Source organism: Sminthopsis crassicaudata, chromosome 3 (assembly GCF_048593235.1).
Source record: "Sminthopsis crassicaudata isolate SCR6 chromosome 3, ASM4859323v1, whole genome shotgun sequence".
Taxonomy (NCBI): Eukaryota; Metazoa; Chordata; class Mammalia; order Dasyuromorphia; family Dasyuridae; genus Sminthopsis; species Sminthopsis crassicaudata.
In genome coordinates, this window is record NC_133619.1 from 648,694,639 (window position 1) to 648,710,778 (window position 16,140).

Sequence of the window (16,140 nt, forward strand, 5' to 3'; positions counted from 1 at the left end):
CCAGGTAGCTATGACCCAGGGCCCCTCCTCCCTGCATTCCACTTCTGCTGGCTAATCTTTTTATTAGGCCTCATTTTCCCCCTCTGATCTTTTATCAGTGTCCCCCAGGCTTGCCAGGAGCTGGCCTCCCACCAAGTGCAGACTCAGAGTCACATCCCAAAAGTTCTGGGGTGTCAGAACTCATTCACTTCTTCCTGACTAGCACATCTCCCCACAGTATCAGATGGAGGGAGAGCTCTGGGTCAGGGGTCACTGAGGCTCTACCTAGTCTCATCCCACCTGGAACCCACAATACCCTTCTACCCCCTGGTCTTTGTAGAAGGCTGAGTGAGGGGCATGATGTGAAAGAGAAGAAGTTGGGGGGGAGGCAAGTCCTCTACCTGCTCAGACCCAAGACATTTCCAAGCCTGACCTTTCCTGCTTCCCTCCTTCTGAGTTGGAGCCTCTCCCCTGAGGGCAGGGCAGGGCCATTGTACCTGCCCAGAAAGCTCTCTCTATCGTTGGGCAGGTCTGCATTCCGTCTGGGTAGAGAAGGCTCAGACCACATCCTCCTTCTCTGAGGTCCTCTCTTCCCGGGCCAGCTGACTGAGAACTCAAGCCTGGAATCAGAGAGATGGCCCTTGATGGCCAAAGCTATCCCAGGTGAGTGCAGTACCTGCCTAGAATTGTGCTCAGTGCATCAGCCCAGGGGAAGCCCAAGAAGCTTCCTCCTGTTGGAGGGAGGGGATCCTTGGCAGGGTTGCAGCAAGGCAGGAATCATCCCCCTAGCACTGCCCATTTCCTTCTGGCTTAGGTCACATTGTTGCTCCCTCTCCTTTGCCATGTTTTAGATTAAGTCAATAAGTATTGAAAATGTGGCTCCTTTGTTTAGGAAGTTGATGTCCTGTCAGTTGATATTACCCAAGAAGTTTTGTGTAAGATCAGGTTGGGGCACTAAAAAAAGAAAAGGTACATTATTAGCAAAAGAAAAAGATATGGTTCTACTTCCCACAGCCCAAAATATAAAATTAGAAAAAATCTTTAGCATGATTATACCTATAAAGAAAACAGTACTTACTTGATTAATCTAGTAATCAGCTTTTGCTGAATCTTTTGTGCTTTACTAGAAGAATAACAGAATAGGAATTTATTTAGGAGCTTTCTTAAAGAGATTGGGGGAAGGGAGGTACTGAATGGGATATACTATACATTGATGTAAGAATAGTCAGTATAGTCTAAAATGGAGTCAGGTATATTTTCCCAAAAATTCACTTTGAAAACTCATTCCCCATTTGCTTTGTGAAAGTCTCAGTGGTAAGAGTTAGGGAATTTAAAGACACTAGAGAGAATAGGAATAAATGGAGTTTTCCTTAAAATGATAAATAGCATCAATTTAACATCATTAGCAAGCATTATATGTCATGGGGATAAACTAGAAGCATTCCCATTAAGATCAGAGGTGAAACAAGAATGCCCAATTTCATCATTACTATTCAATATTGTACTAGAAATGTTAGCTTTAACAATGAGAAGAAAAACAAATTGAAGAAATCAGAGTAGGTTAATGAGGAAACAAAATTATCACTCTTTGCATATGTTATAATGTACTTAGAGAATCCTGTAGATTCAACTTAAAAAACTACTAAAAAAATGAACAACTTTAGCAAAGTTGCAGGATATAAAATAAACCCACATAAATCATCAGCATTTCTGTATGTTATCAACAAAGTCCAGCAGCAAGAGGTAGAAAGAAAACTCCCATTTAAAATTACTATAGATAATATAAAATATTTTGGAGTTTACATGCCAAGATAAAGCCAGGAACTATGTGAACACAATTACAAAACACTTTTCACACATGTAAAGTTAGATCTAAACAACTGGAAGAATATCAAGTGCTCATGGGTAGGCTGAGCTAATATAATAAAAATGACAATTCTTCCTAAATTAATCTGCTTATTTGGTACCATACCAATAAAACTTCCAAGAAATTACTGTATAGAGCTAGGAAAGATAATAATGAAAGTCATCTGGAAGAACAAAAAGTCAAGAATTTCAATGGAATTAGTGGGGAAAAAATGCAAACAAAGATAATCTAGCTGTACCAGACCTAAAACTATATTATAAAAAAAGTACTCATCAACACCATTTGATATTGGCTAAGAAACAGAATAATGGATCAGTGGAATAAGTTAGGTTCACAAGATACAATAATCAATGCCTATAGTAAGTGTTTGATAAACCAAAAACTCCAGCTTCTGAGATAAGAATTCACTATTTGACAAAAATTGCTGAGAAAATTGGAAAACAGTCTGGCAGAAACTAGACTTTGACTAACACCTAAAAACCTATACCAAGATAAGGTTGCAATAGTTTCATGATTTAAACATAATGATACTAAAAGCAAATTAGAACAAAGAATAATCTGCTTCTCAGATCTGTGGGAAAGGGTAGAATTTATAGCTAAAGAAGAACTAGAGAACATTATGTAAATGCAAAATTGATAATTTTGATTATGTTAAATTTAAACATTTTTGTAAAAACAAAATGCAGTCAAAATTAGAAGGGAAGCAGAAAGCTGGGGAAAATTTTTTTACACCCAGGTTTTGTGAAAAAGGCTTCATTTCTTTTCTTTTCTTTCTTTTTTTTTTTTTTTTTTTTTTTTTTTTTTTTTTTTGATTATTGACAGTTTATTATTCAAATTACTTTTAGGCAAGTGAAACCCTGACCTAAATAGGTTTCAAAGAAAAGGCCTCATTTTAAAGAATATAGAGAATTGACTCAAATTTATAAGAATACAAGACATTCCCCAGTTGATAAATGTTCAAAGGATATGAACAGACAATTTTCTGATGAAGAAATTAAAGCCTATTTCATCAGAGAAATACTATCATCAGAGAAATACAAATTAAGACAACTCTGAGATGCCATTTCATCCCTTTCAAATCAGCTAAGATAGCAGAAAAAGATAATAATAAATGTCAGAGAGGATGTGGGAAAACTGGGACACTAATATATTGTTGGTGGAGTTGTGAACTGATCCACCATATCCTGGAGAACAATTTGGAATTATGCCCAAAGGGCTATCAAACTTTGTATACTCTTTGATCAAGCAGTGTGTCTACTGAGCCTGTATTATAAACAGATTTAAAAAAGGGGGGGGGGGGTAAAGGACCTATATGTGCAAATGTTTGTAGCAGGCCTTTTTGTAGTGGCAAGGAATGGAAAATAGATGTCCATCAGTTGGGGAATGGTTGAATAAGTTACAGTATATGAATGTTATTGTTCTATAAGAAATGATCAGCAGACTGATTTTGGAAAAGCTTGGAGAGATTTACATGAACTGATGTAAGCAAATGAAGTGAGCAAGATATTATACACAGCAACAAGATTAAATGATGATCTACTGTCATGGTTCTTTTCAACAATTAAGTGACTCAAGGAAATCCCAATAGAATTGTGATGTAAAGAGCCATCTGCATCCAGAAAGATGACTATGGAGATTGAATGTGGATCAAAGTATAGTATTTTCATTGCTGGGAAAATTGGAAATTAATATGGCAGAAACTAGGCATTGACCCACATTTAACACCGTACACTAAGATCAAGTCAAAATGGGCTCATGACCTAGGCATAAAGAATGAAATTATAAATAAATTAGAGGAACATAAAATAGTTTACCTCTCAGACCTATGGAAGACGAATGAATTTATGTCCAAAGAAGAACTAGAGATCATTATTGATCACAAAGTTGAAAAGTTTGATTATATCAAATTGAAAAGTTTTTGTACAAACAAAACTAATGCAGATAAGATTACAAGGGAAACAATAAACAGGGAAAATAATTTTACAGTCAAAGGTTCTGATAAAGGCCTCATTTCCAAAATATATAGAGAACTGACTCTAATTTATAAGAAATCAAGCCATTCTCCAATTGATAAATGGTCAAAGGATATGAACAGACAATTCTCAGATGAAGAAATTGAAACCATTTCTAGCCATATGAAAAAATGCTCCAAGTCATTATTAATCAGAGAAATGCAATTAAGACAACTCTGAGATACCACTACACATCTATCAGATTGGCTAGAATGGCAGGGAAAGATAATGAAGAATGTTGGAGGGGATGTAGGAAAACAGGGACACTGATACATTGTTGGTGGAATTGAATACATCCAGCCATTCTGGAGAGCAATTTGGAACTATGCTCAAAAAGTTATCAAACTGTTCATACCCTTTGACCCAACAGAGTTACTACTGGGCTTATATCCCAAAGAGATCTTAAAGAAGGGAAAGAGACCTGTATGTGCAAGAATGTTTGTGGCAGCCCTCTTTGTGGTGACCAGAAACTGGAAACTATGTGGATGCCCATCAATTGGAGAATGGCTGAATAAATTGTGGTATATGAATATTATGGAATATTGTTCTGTAAGAAATGACCAACAGGATGATTTCACAAAGGCATGGAGAGATACTGAGTGAAATGAGTAGGACCAGGAGATCATTGTGAACTTCAACAACAATACTATATGATGATCAATTCTGATGGATGTGGCCATCTTCAATAATGAGATGAACCAAATCGGTTCCAATAGAGCAATAATGAACTGAACCAGCTACACCCAGCAAAAGAACTCTGGGAGATGACTATGAACCACTACATAGAATTCCCAATCCCTCTATTTTTGTCTGCCTGAATTTTAGATTTCCTTCACAGGCTAATTGTACACTATTTCAAAATCCGATTCTTTATGTACAGCAAAACAACTATTTGGACATGTATACATATATTGTATTTAATTTATACTTTAACATATTTAACATGTATTGGCCAACCTGCAATTGGTGGGGGGAATGAGGGGAAAAATTAAAACAAAAGGTTTGGCAATTGTCAATGTTGTAAAATTACCCATGCATATATCTGGTAAATAAAAACTATTAAAAACAAACAAGCAAACAAACAAACAAACAAAAAACCAAAGTATAGTATTTTCACCTTTTTTTTTTTGGTGGTTTGTGTTAGGATTCTTACAAGGTGCTAAGTCATTAGAATTGATAAAGATAATAACTATCTAAGTTAGCATGGTTCAGTATGATTGATCTGATTCTACAAGAAGATGTTATGGGCCAGAACTTGAAACAAAGTACTGAGTGGAATTGAGACAGTAGTTAAATCTAGTTTAGCACTGATTTAATCCTACAACAAATAATGGTTTCCTAGTGATGAAATGATTGATGTATCCTTTTTTTTTCCTTTTTTAAAACTTTTTTTTAAATTTTATAATTATAAAAAAATTTTTGACAGTATATATGCATGAGTAATTTTTTATAACATTATCCATTGTTTTCATTTTTCCAAATTTTCCTCTCCCTCTCTCTACTCCCTCCCCTAGATGACAGAGAATCCCATACATTTTACATGTGTTACAGTATAACTTAGATACAATATATGTGTGTAAATCCAATTTTCTTCTTGCACGTTAAGTATTAGATTCCGAAGGTATAAGTAACCTGGGTAGATAGGCAGTAGTGCTAACAATTTACATTCACTTCCCAGTGTTCATTCTCTGGGTGTAGTTATTTCTGTCCATCATTGATCAACTGGAAGTGAGTTGGATCTTCTTTATGTTGAAGATATCCACCTCCATCAGAATACATCTTCATATAGCATTGTTGTTGAAGTGTACAGCAATCTTCTGGTTCTGTTCATTTCACTCAGCATCAGTTCATGTAAGTCTTTCCAAACCTTTTTGAGTTCATCCTGCTGGTCATTTTTTACAGAGCAATAATATTCCTTAACCTTCATATACCATAATTTACCCAACCATTCTCCAACTGATGGACATCCATTCAACTTCCGGTTTCTAGCCACTACGAAAAAGGCTGCCACAAACATTTTGGCACCTACAGGTCCCTTTCCCCTTTTTAGTATTTCTTTGGGATATAAGCCCTATAGCAGTACTGCTGGATCAAAGGGTATGCACAGTTTGATAACTTTTTGGGCATAGTTCCAAATTGCTCTCCAGAATGGCCGGATTCTTTCACAACTCCACCAACAATGTATCAGTGTCCCAGTTTTTCCACATCCCCTCCAATATTCATCATTATTTGTTCCTGTCATCTTAGCCAATCTGACAGGTGTGTAGTGATATCTCAGAGTTGTCTTAATTTCCATTTCTCTGATCAGTAGTGATTTGGAACACTCTTTCATATGAGTGGATATAATTTCAATTTCATCATCTGAGAATTGTCTGTTCATATCCTTTGACCATTTATCAATTGGAGAATGTTTTGATTTTTTATAAATTAGGGTCAGTTCTCTATATATTTTGGAAATGAGACCTTTATCAGAACCTTTAACTGTAAAAATATTTTCCCAATTTGTCACTTCCCTTCTAATCTTGTTTGCATTAGTATTGTTTGTACAGAAACTTTTTAGTTTGATGTAATCAAAATCTTCTATTTTGTGATCGATAATGATCTCTAGTTCTCCTCTGGTCATAAATTCCTTCCTCCTCCACAGGTCTAAGAGGTAGACTATTCTCTGTTCCTCTAATCTATTTATGATCTCATTCTTTATGCCTAAATCATGGATCCATTTTGATCTTATCTTGGTATATGGTGTTAAGTGTGGATCCATATCTAATTTCTGCCATACTAATTTCCAGTTTTCCCAACAGTTTTTTCCAAATAATGAATTTTTATCCCAAATGTTGGTATCTTTGGGTTTGTCAAACACTAGATTACTATAGATGTACCCTTTTTTGTCCTTTGTACCTAATCTGTTCCACTGATCAACTGGTCTATTTCTTAGCCAATACCAAATGGTTTTGGTGGCTGCTGCTATATAATATAGCTTTAGATCAGGTACAGCTAGACCACCTTCATCTGACTTTTTTTTTCTTTAGTTCCCTTGCAATTCTCGACCTTTTATTCTTCCATATGAATTTTGTTCTTTTTTTCTAGATCATTAAAATAGTTTCTTGGGAGTCTGATTGGTATAGTACTAAATAAATAGATTAGTTTGGGGAGTATTGTCATCTTTATTATATTCGCTTGGCCTATCCAAGAGCACTTAATGTCTTTCCAATTATTTAAATCTGACTTTATTTTTGTGGCAAGTGTTTTGTAATTTTTCTCATATAATTCCTGACTATTCTTTGGTAGATGGATTCCCAAATATTTTATACTCTCAACATTTATTTGGAATGGAATTTCTCTTTGTATCTCTTGCTGTTGCATTTTGTTGTTGATGTATAAAAATGCTGAGGATTTATTTGGATTTATTTTGCATCCAGCAACTTTGTTAAAATTGTGAATTCTTTCTAATAACTTTTTATTAGAATCTCTGGGGTTTTCTAAGTATACCATCATATCATCTGCAAAGAGTGACAGTTTGATTTCCTCATTACCTGCTCTTATTCCTTTAATCTCTTTCTCCACTCTTATTGCCGAGGCTAGCATTTCTAATACAATATTGAATAGTAATGGTGATAGTGGGCAACCTTGTTTCACTCCTGATCTTTGAATAAGAAATTAAAATTTCATATTAGAATTGTAAGCTCATTCAAATCTAACAGGCTTCTAAATTATGGGAATTTGACCATTCCATGAACTCTATATGTCCTTGACAATAGATACCAGGAACTAGCCATTCCTGGGAATGTCTATGCTTAGGGCGGTTGGCTTCCTCCCTGAGCATATACAATTGATAAGGAAATCCCTCAAGGTATAGACAATATAGAATGGGTCAAAACACCAGATGGTCATATATTTTTATATATGTCAAGATAATATATGGAGTAAGTCAAAACACTAGAAGGTCACGTATTTCTACACATGTATACATGCCAGACTTCTTGCTGAAAGCCCTCTTTGTTTAAGAGAGGTATATAAGATTGAGAATCTTACTTCTCCACTGAGTCTCATCCCTGGGGAGGACGCTCCGCCCGGAAAAATCTTTACACAATCCAAGTTGATTGAGGCTGAAATGGGACTCCCAGCCATTTGAGTTTTTGAGGTTCCCTTGAATTGGTGATGTATTCTCTTCCTCTATCTGCTATAATTGTCATGTTGTTAATTGTTCTTGTTTCTATTTGTTTTGTTGTGTAAATCTAAATTGTCTGTACCTGGTCTTGTTTGATTAAAACTTTTTACTTTTACTTTTTAACTGAGCTTGAGAGCGTCATTTATAGGAGCGAATCCGAACTTTTCTTTAAAATCATAATACAATCTTACTGAGAAAGATTCCAGTTTATCTCCATTACATATTATGCTTACTGACGGTTATAAATATATGCTCCTGATTATTCTAAGGAATAGTCCATTTATTCCTATGATCTCAAGCATTTTTAGTAGGAATGGATGTTGGATTTTATCAAATGCTTTTTCTGCATCTATTGAGATGATCATATGGTTTTTATTAATTTGATTATTAATATGGTCAATTATACTAATAGTTTTCCTAATATTAAACCAGCCCTTGATTCCTGGTATAAATCCTACTTGATCATGGTGTATTATCCTGGGGATGATTTTCTGAAGTCTTTTTGCTAATATCTTATTTAAGATTTTAGCAATGATTGATGTATCCTCAGTGTGGGACATATAAGGAGGAACTGTCAGGGCCAGGAAGGAAAAGCCCACTAGAATGTCTCGGAGGAGGAGACAGATTCATTCCATCTTCTACCTTTGTGCTGGCTGGAGGCTGAAGCTGGCAGAAGCAAAGGACTAGCAGCAGGAGTTCTTGGAAACAAGGAGAGAGATAGACCTTTAAGAAAGCTAACTGGGCCCAAGGAAGGAGACAAGACATGGAAAGAGATAATAAAGGATTTGGACTTTAACTCCTGGCTGCATTTGGGGTGATTACATTGAACTGAAAGGAAGGCTGTCCCCAGAAGCCCCCCAAGAAATCTGCTCCCAGAGATGATTATATTTTAGAGAACAATATTACAGGTCTGTTAACTTTTATTTTTCTCTTTCTTGTGTTTTGTTTTGTTTTTCCTTTTGATCTGATTTTTCTTGCACAATATGACAAATATGAACGTATGTTTAGAAGAATTGCACACATTTAACTTATAGAGGATTGTGTACATACTATCTGGAGAGGAGGATAAGAGAGGGAGGGTGAGAGATTTGGAACACAAGGTTTTACAAGAATAAATTTGAAAACTATCTTTGCATGTATTTGGAAAAATAAAAAGCTGTTTTCAGAAAAAGATAAGAATTATGAGCTCAAAAGATATGACTGTACTTCCCAGAATTCAAGGAGGAAAGAAGTTGGGAGGAGATGGCCAAAAAGCAGCAGCTAGGGGATAAGAGTTGGATCAATTGAAAACTCTCCCCAGTAAGGAATCTGGTACGTGGGCTCCAGAGAGCTGAGTGAAGCAGGAACTATGGCATGATGGTAATATTGTAAACCACTTCTAATTCTTTGAAGAAGAATCAATTAGAATATAGACACACCATCCAATCTCTATGATCTCTTGGCTTAGACCTACCTGGGGACTGAAAGCATTGGATTTGTAAGAGATAATTATCTCAACCTAAAAGGCTACTTCTTTCAGACAGGGGATCTGCCAGGAGGAATGATCCAAGACAGAGGTTGCTCAGAAATGTGGGCCATGCGGAAATGAAGAGTCAGTGAACTGCAGCATTTCTGGGAGAGTCCTGGTGGCTCTCTCTACCTGCATCCTAAAACATAGGATCATATTCTTCATTCATACTCAGAGTAAGAAATTCCAACCCCTGTCTTGCTCTTTATGTCTCTATTCCTGTTCTTCATCAGCTGGAATCCCATGGCCAGGGGAATGACCCCTCTTCTGTCTTGATTTTTCCCTAGTCCACCAATTTCCATCCCAGGTCTCAAATTCTACCTGGGCCAAATGCCAAGGACTGGTTTCACCTGAGAGCTCCTCCTCCCTCATCTGCCCATCCCCTTCTACTCTCCCTCCATCGTACTTTGAGTCTCAAATCCTCCTTCTGAAAAGAAAATCTGTCACAATAAAACTTTGGCAGTAGGCTAACCCAGAAAAGTAGGTCCTATATTTTATTGGCTCTTAGGAATATTGAGATTTTTATATAATAAGCCATATGTCATTGTAAGTCCAGTTATGATGGAACTGAATTTATCCTAAAATAAATTGTGTGGTGTTATTGAAAATCACAAGTGTTCTTCTCTTAGGATACTGTGATATTTGGCCCTCTGCAGATGGGTCATCCTTAAAGAAAAATACTCTGAAAATTGGGCATTACCACACTATGTAGAGAAATCATGAAGATAAGAATATAGAACATCTTTAGATCAAAAGGCCTGGTATCTGAATGCAATCAGACTATAGTGTCAAAGTCATAAATGGATAAAATTATTTTCTTTCTAAAGTGATTCAGAACTACTCTCAACTGAATTAATTTTAGATTGGCAATGAGTTTTATGTTATTTATATTCATTATGATTCTAATGATTCTTGTATTGTGATACATGTTCATTTGAAAAATTTAGCATGGTTCAGTATGATTGATCTGATTCTACAAGAAGATGTTATGGGCCAGAACTTGAAACAAAATACTGAGTGGAATTGAGACAGTAGTTAAATCTAGTTTAGCACTGATTTAATCCTACAACAAATAATGGTTTCCTAGTGATGAAATGATTGATGTATGCATGAATAATTTTTTTATAACATTATCCCTTGTTTTCATTTTTCCAAATTATCTCATTGATAGACCACCAACCTTTTCCCTAATACCATAGGAATAAGCATTGTAAAATAAGACTTTTTCCAGCTTTTATTATTCCAACATGATTGTCATTTCAAACAGAAAGCACTTTTCTCAATATTCCATTGGCTTTTAATGACTCATTTCAAGTATTGGCTCTGATACTCATAAAGGTTTCATGAGTTTTAGGCAAATTTCTTCCTCCCTGTTGATAAGAATTAGATAAATATTATTTCAGCTCTAAATGTTATGACTTTTGACATTCAAGGATGTGCTTGTCGAATTCACTGAGCAAAAGTAGGGTCTCTTGGACCATTCTCAGAAAAAACTGTACAGGGAGGTCATGCTGGAAAATATCCAGAATCTTCTCTCCATAGATAAGTACCTCTTTCTCACTCTTTTTTTTTTTTTTTTTTTTTTGTCTTAATTGTCAGGCCAAAATTATTACAAGGAGTAGAGAATGGATCCATATTCTGGTGCATCTCAGCCTTAGTTGCTGTAGGGAGTGCAGAGTTATCTGTGTGCACCAACTTTGGTCTTGGCTTGTAGCCTTTTCAAGTTAAATTATTTACCATTGAATGGTTGGAGAGAGAGAGACAGAGACAGAGAGATAGAAAGAGGCATATAGAGAAAGAGAGATAAATAATCTGAATTCATTTTCAGAGGAAAAATGTAAAGTTTAAAAATTATACCTACTTCAAAGAGAAATATGAAAGTCCAAAAAAAGTTCTTAGAAGCATTTTTAAAGCATTTCCAAAAACTAAATGAGAGATTGAGGAATATTAATGGAAAAAAATAAGAGCAATCCAATGAAATCAAGAAAACTATAAAAAGAAAGTAAATTAGAAAAAGATCCAAGAACTTAAGAAAGAAAATAATTTTTAAAATTAGAATTGAGTTAGGGAAAGGTAATGATATTAGAAGATTCCAAGATGTCAAATTCAATTCCCAGGAGAGAAACATTTTGAATGATCCAATATGGAAAAACTCACAGAGATCCAGTCTTGCTGAAGAACAGAGAATTCACACTGGAAAGAAATGATATGAATATAATCAAATTGGAAAGACTTTTATATGGAGGTCCAATCCAGCTAAATACTAGAGAATGGAGGGAAATCTTTTGGTTGTGATCAATGTGGAAAGGCTTTCACACATAAGGTATTTTATCATGACAGTATGAGATAAGTTACCCAGTGAAACAGGAGTGTTGCTGAATACTTTGGAAGACAGGACCCACTGAATACAGATTGAAGCATTTTCTCTTTCTTTCTCTATCTCTTTTTTTAAACTTTATTTTTCTTGAGGGTTTTTGTTGTCCTTGGGGTGAAAGATCTGTTTTCTTTTATAACTTGACTTTCATGGAAATGTTTTGGAAAACTTCACATGTGGTTTCTTAATTGTGGGTGGGGACAAAGGAGAGAACCTAGAACTCAAAAATCTTACAAATGAATTTTTTAAAAATTTTGTTTTAAATATAACTGGCAAAAATATTAAATGAACAAAATAAAATATTCCAAGAAAAGAAAAAAAGGGATCCAACAATATGTTTTTAAATAAAAGAATTACAGAAAAGAGGAAAATTTTATTTTTACAGCACAAAATGATAATTCTTGTTTTTTGTTTTTTGCTGTTGTAAAGATGTGAAAACCAAGATGTTATCCATATGCTATTGGAAAATGACTGAACAAATGATGGTTTGAAAATGTAATGGAAGATTGTGGTGTTATAAGAAGTGATGAAAGGCACAGTTTCAGAGAACCCTGGAAAGAGTTTTGTTCACTAATGCTGGGAGAAGTAAGAAGAAGCAGAAAAGTTTATGCTGTAACAACACAGATCAATGCAATGAAGAGCAATACTACCAGAACAGTAGTTCCTGAAAACTTTTGTTCCTAGAACTACTTTCAAATTGTCAGTTTTTCTAGAATGTGGATGATGGTCTATGATGGTTTCAAGATGAGTTGCAAGGGCTTTGCTGAGTGATCAGGTTTTTTCAAAGAGTCTGCCATTTGCATTGGAAGAACACAAAGTACTCTGGTGCATTATACAGAAAGCAAATGAAGTAGTCCTGCATACAGGGCTGGTGCTCTATTCACATGCCCCAAAGTGCACTTTTAAGGTAGGCAAAGATTTCTTATGCTTTAAGACAAACACACTTGGGCAAAGTTTTCCTCTCTGTTGTTTTTACAAATGTATTTGCTAAAAATAGAGAACTTCTCAGATTCTCTTTTTCCTAATCTCTTTAATAAAGCATCTTTAGAGTTGTGAAGGTTTTTTGGAATTGTTTCTATTTGTTTCTTAAAAACATTTCTTCTCCCTTATTAAGGAGGCTAATATAATAATAAAAATTCCTAATAAAAATATGGAGGAAAATTTCTCTGATAAAAGGCTTTTTAGAAGCCATTTCTTCCTCACTAGTATGGAGGATAATTTCATAAAAGGCCTTTTCTTCTCCAAAGTGGAGGTTTACCTTAAACTTTAAGGTAATTTGAACTGGCACTTAACAATATTTGCAGAACAATAAAAAATATGTTGGTCTTGCTGCTTTCCTTCTCCAAGTGGAGGCTTACTTTTGATTAGAAGACCTAGGATTCAAGACAGAAAAGAGTCCTGACCTTCCAGTTGGTCCTCCCAGGAGAAGCCCCTTTGTGACTGAAAAGTTCTCAGAGAATCTGCAGGAAAAAGCTACTATTGGAAAGCTGGTGTCAGTCTCTCAGGTCCCATTTGAAGTCATCAGGTGTTGATCTCTTCTCCACAAAGAAAAAATCTGAGACACAAACTTCATAGAATAAAATAATTGTCTATTAATTATCCTTAAATCAGGTCAACTAATCCCTCCATCATTGTGACCCAGAACAAAGTTTCCTGAATATTCTTATTTGCATCCATTCTTGCAACAAATAGATCTTTCCTGCACTTATTTGTGAGTCAACAAAATTCATGGTAAGATATTCTGTTTCTTATACCTGCTCAGTCTTCACCATGGTAGGGGAGCTCAAGCAAATCAAGATGGATAGTAAAAAATTAACTGTCACAGTTACATAATGTATACACAATCACATAGTATTTCTTTTTGTTTATGTATAACCTTTTTTTCTCTTTAATCCACTTTATTTGAAAAAAAATAAGAAAAAAGAGAAACAGAAAAAGAATACAAAACAAAATAAAGCAAAATAAAAGAGAACATTGTCATGTGCTCAGCAGAACATCAGGGAGGATTCAAAATATATCACAACAAATTACCAGAACAAGAAAGCATATATATATATATATATATATATATATATATATATATATATATATATATATATATATATATATATGTTAATAGAAGAAATTATATTCGTGAATGTCCATTTTTTCTTTACTTCCTTGTAAATTATTCTTTGGTTCTCTGCTGCGCCCCTTATTTACTTTATTCTTTTTCTCCCCTTTCATTCCTCCCACCAACTCCAAGCAAATTAAGAAAAGATATTTTTATGTATGCATATGTAGGTATATATATACATACATACATTCACACACACCCATACACAGTATGTATAACCTTATTGGAGCAGGGAGGAAAGTAAGGGGGAAAAAATAAAGAAGAAAGAAAACCTACAATAAGCAAATAAAAGATGGACTGCTCTGAACATGAGTAGTATTTATTATATAGGCTTTCAGGAAATGGAAATTTATTACTCCATATTTTGAATCCTCTCTTTTGTTCTGCTGTACACAAAGCAATTTGTTTTTAACTTTTTATTTAAGTAAAATAAATAAGTTTAAAAAAATTAAAGAGCCTGATGTGGACTTTATAAAGCAGTTTATTATTAAATACTATATGGAAGCTAGTCCTCCCAGACTATCCTGTTTATATAGAATTATAGAGGCCCAAACTCCTATATTGGGCCTCTAGGATCACAATGATATGATACCTTAATCAACCTCCATTTTCTCAGTATGCTAGGAAAAGCTCTTTTTCACCTTCTTCTATCCCAGTTCTCTCAGAGGCTTCTATCTAACATCTTTAAACAACCTTTTGGGAACCTTTTTAAGAATGCACATCCTTCCTCTTCCCAACACTTCCCTGGTACTTCTCCTCCCACAGTTCTATATGATCTCTCCCTAAAGCAAGCAATAAAAATCATTTTAGATATTGCCCATGACCCCCTGCTACAACCAGCTCCTTCCTCACAAGGATATGTCTATCCTATATCCTTCCAGGCTCTTCTAGCCATTCTCCTCCCCCATTCCTTTCCGCCCCCCCAACTCTCCTCCACTCTGAAAACCTTTACCCCCCTGGGTCAGTGCTTGGCCTTCTTTATCCCGTCCAACACCTAGGTCCCTTTTTCTTCTTACCCTGATTTCCTGAGATCTCTCACCTGAAGTCAGCAGGACCTTAAGAGGACCTTAATCCACTTTTAAAAACCTTCACATCTCCCTCCAAGTCTAGGGGTTGGGCTGATCAACCAACTGGGGGCTCCCCTAATTTCCTTCTTCTCCCCTCAATATACTGTCTTCATGAGAAGGGGAGAGGTGCCAAGAGCAGAACTTGTGGGTCCTGAGGCACAAGGATGGAGGGAAATTAGGGAGGAGGCCAGGGGAGGACTGAGTAGCTATGAAGTTGAGGGAGCTCAGTCTCTCAGCACTAAATCTTCAATGCTCCTTTTAGTATTTTTTTTAACATCGGAAAAGGGGGCCTCCACCCTTTTGGACCTTTTCCAGCTGTGGGGAGGGATGGGCAGGGAGGAGCTCCAGAGTTCAGAAGCGTCCTGGACTGAGAGTGGGGCCTTAGGGCATAGACTGACACCCATCATACAGATCCTGGAGCATAGTGGGAATTACCTTGTTCTTGGCACCTGAGCTGGAGAGGAAAGGGAACATTTGAGGAAGAAATGACCCAAAAGGAGTGTGCAAAAATACACACAAACAAGCACGCTTGCCTGCATCTATGTGTAAATACATATACATACAAAAATATATTTACATACTTATATATCTGCCTGACATCATGGCAAAGCTCAGTGCTGGGCTGAGAATTAAGAGCTTTTTTAGGGTTTTTCAAGGGAACTCAGGGATTCTAAGAAGGATGGCTTTCTAACTCTGGGAACAGCCAACAAGAATAAAGATTGGGGGTGGAGGATCACAGAGGAGCAGGAGTCAAAAAAGCAACTTTGGTGGCTCAGTACTGGGGAAGAGGCACCCTGGGTTGATCCCTTAGACAAGTAGCTGGGTCCCAGTTTTGAAGATCTTTTCCATAGCAAGCAGAGGCATCCATTATTGCTCAAAAATATTATGGGAATCCCTGGAATTTCCTGAGTGGAAGTTAAACGGGGAGCCCTGAACTTGAGGCCTGTGGAGGTCTATCTCCTTCAGGTGAGATTTTTTTATTTTCTTTTTCAAAGCCTAGGAAGTCAGTTAACTGAATCCAATTCAGTTCCTGGAAAGGTCCCATGAGAG

The 16,140-nt window shown here is 35.9% G+C and overlaps 1 long non-coding RNA gene across 2 annotated transcripts; it reads left to right on the plus strand.

The window, feature by feature from the left end:
• The first annotated feature begins 529 nt into the window (after positions 1-529).
• Positions 530-12,940, plus strand: LOC141565058 (uncharacterized). Of its 2 annotated transcripts, none has more exons than XR_012488834.1 (3): positions 530-642; positions 9,550-9,709; positions 12,337-12,940. It is a non-coding gene; the product is annotated as an uncharacterized LOC141565058 (long non-coding RNA). The 2 variants fall into 2 exon arrangements; XR_012488833.1 differs by having other exon boundaries at positions 565-642; positions 9,546-9,709.
• The last annotated feature ends 3,200 nt before the right edge of the window (positions 12,941-16,140 follow it).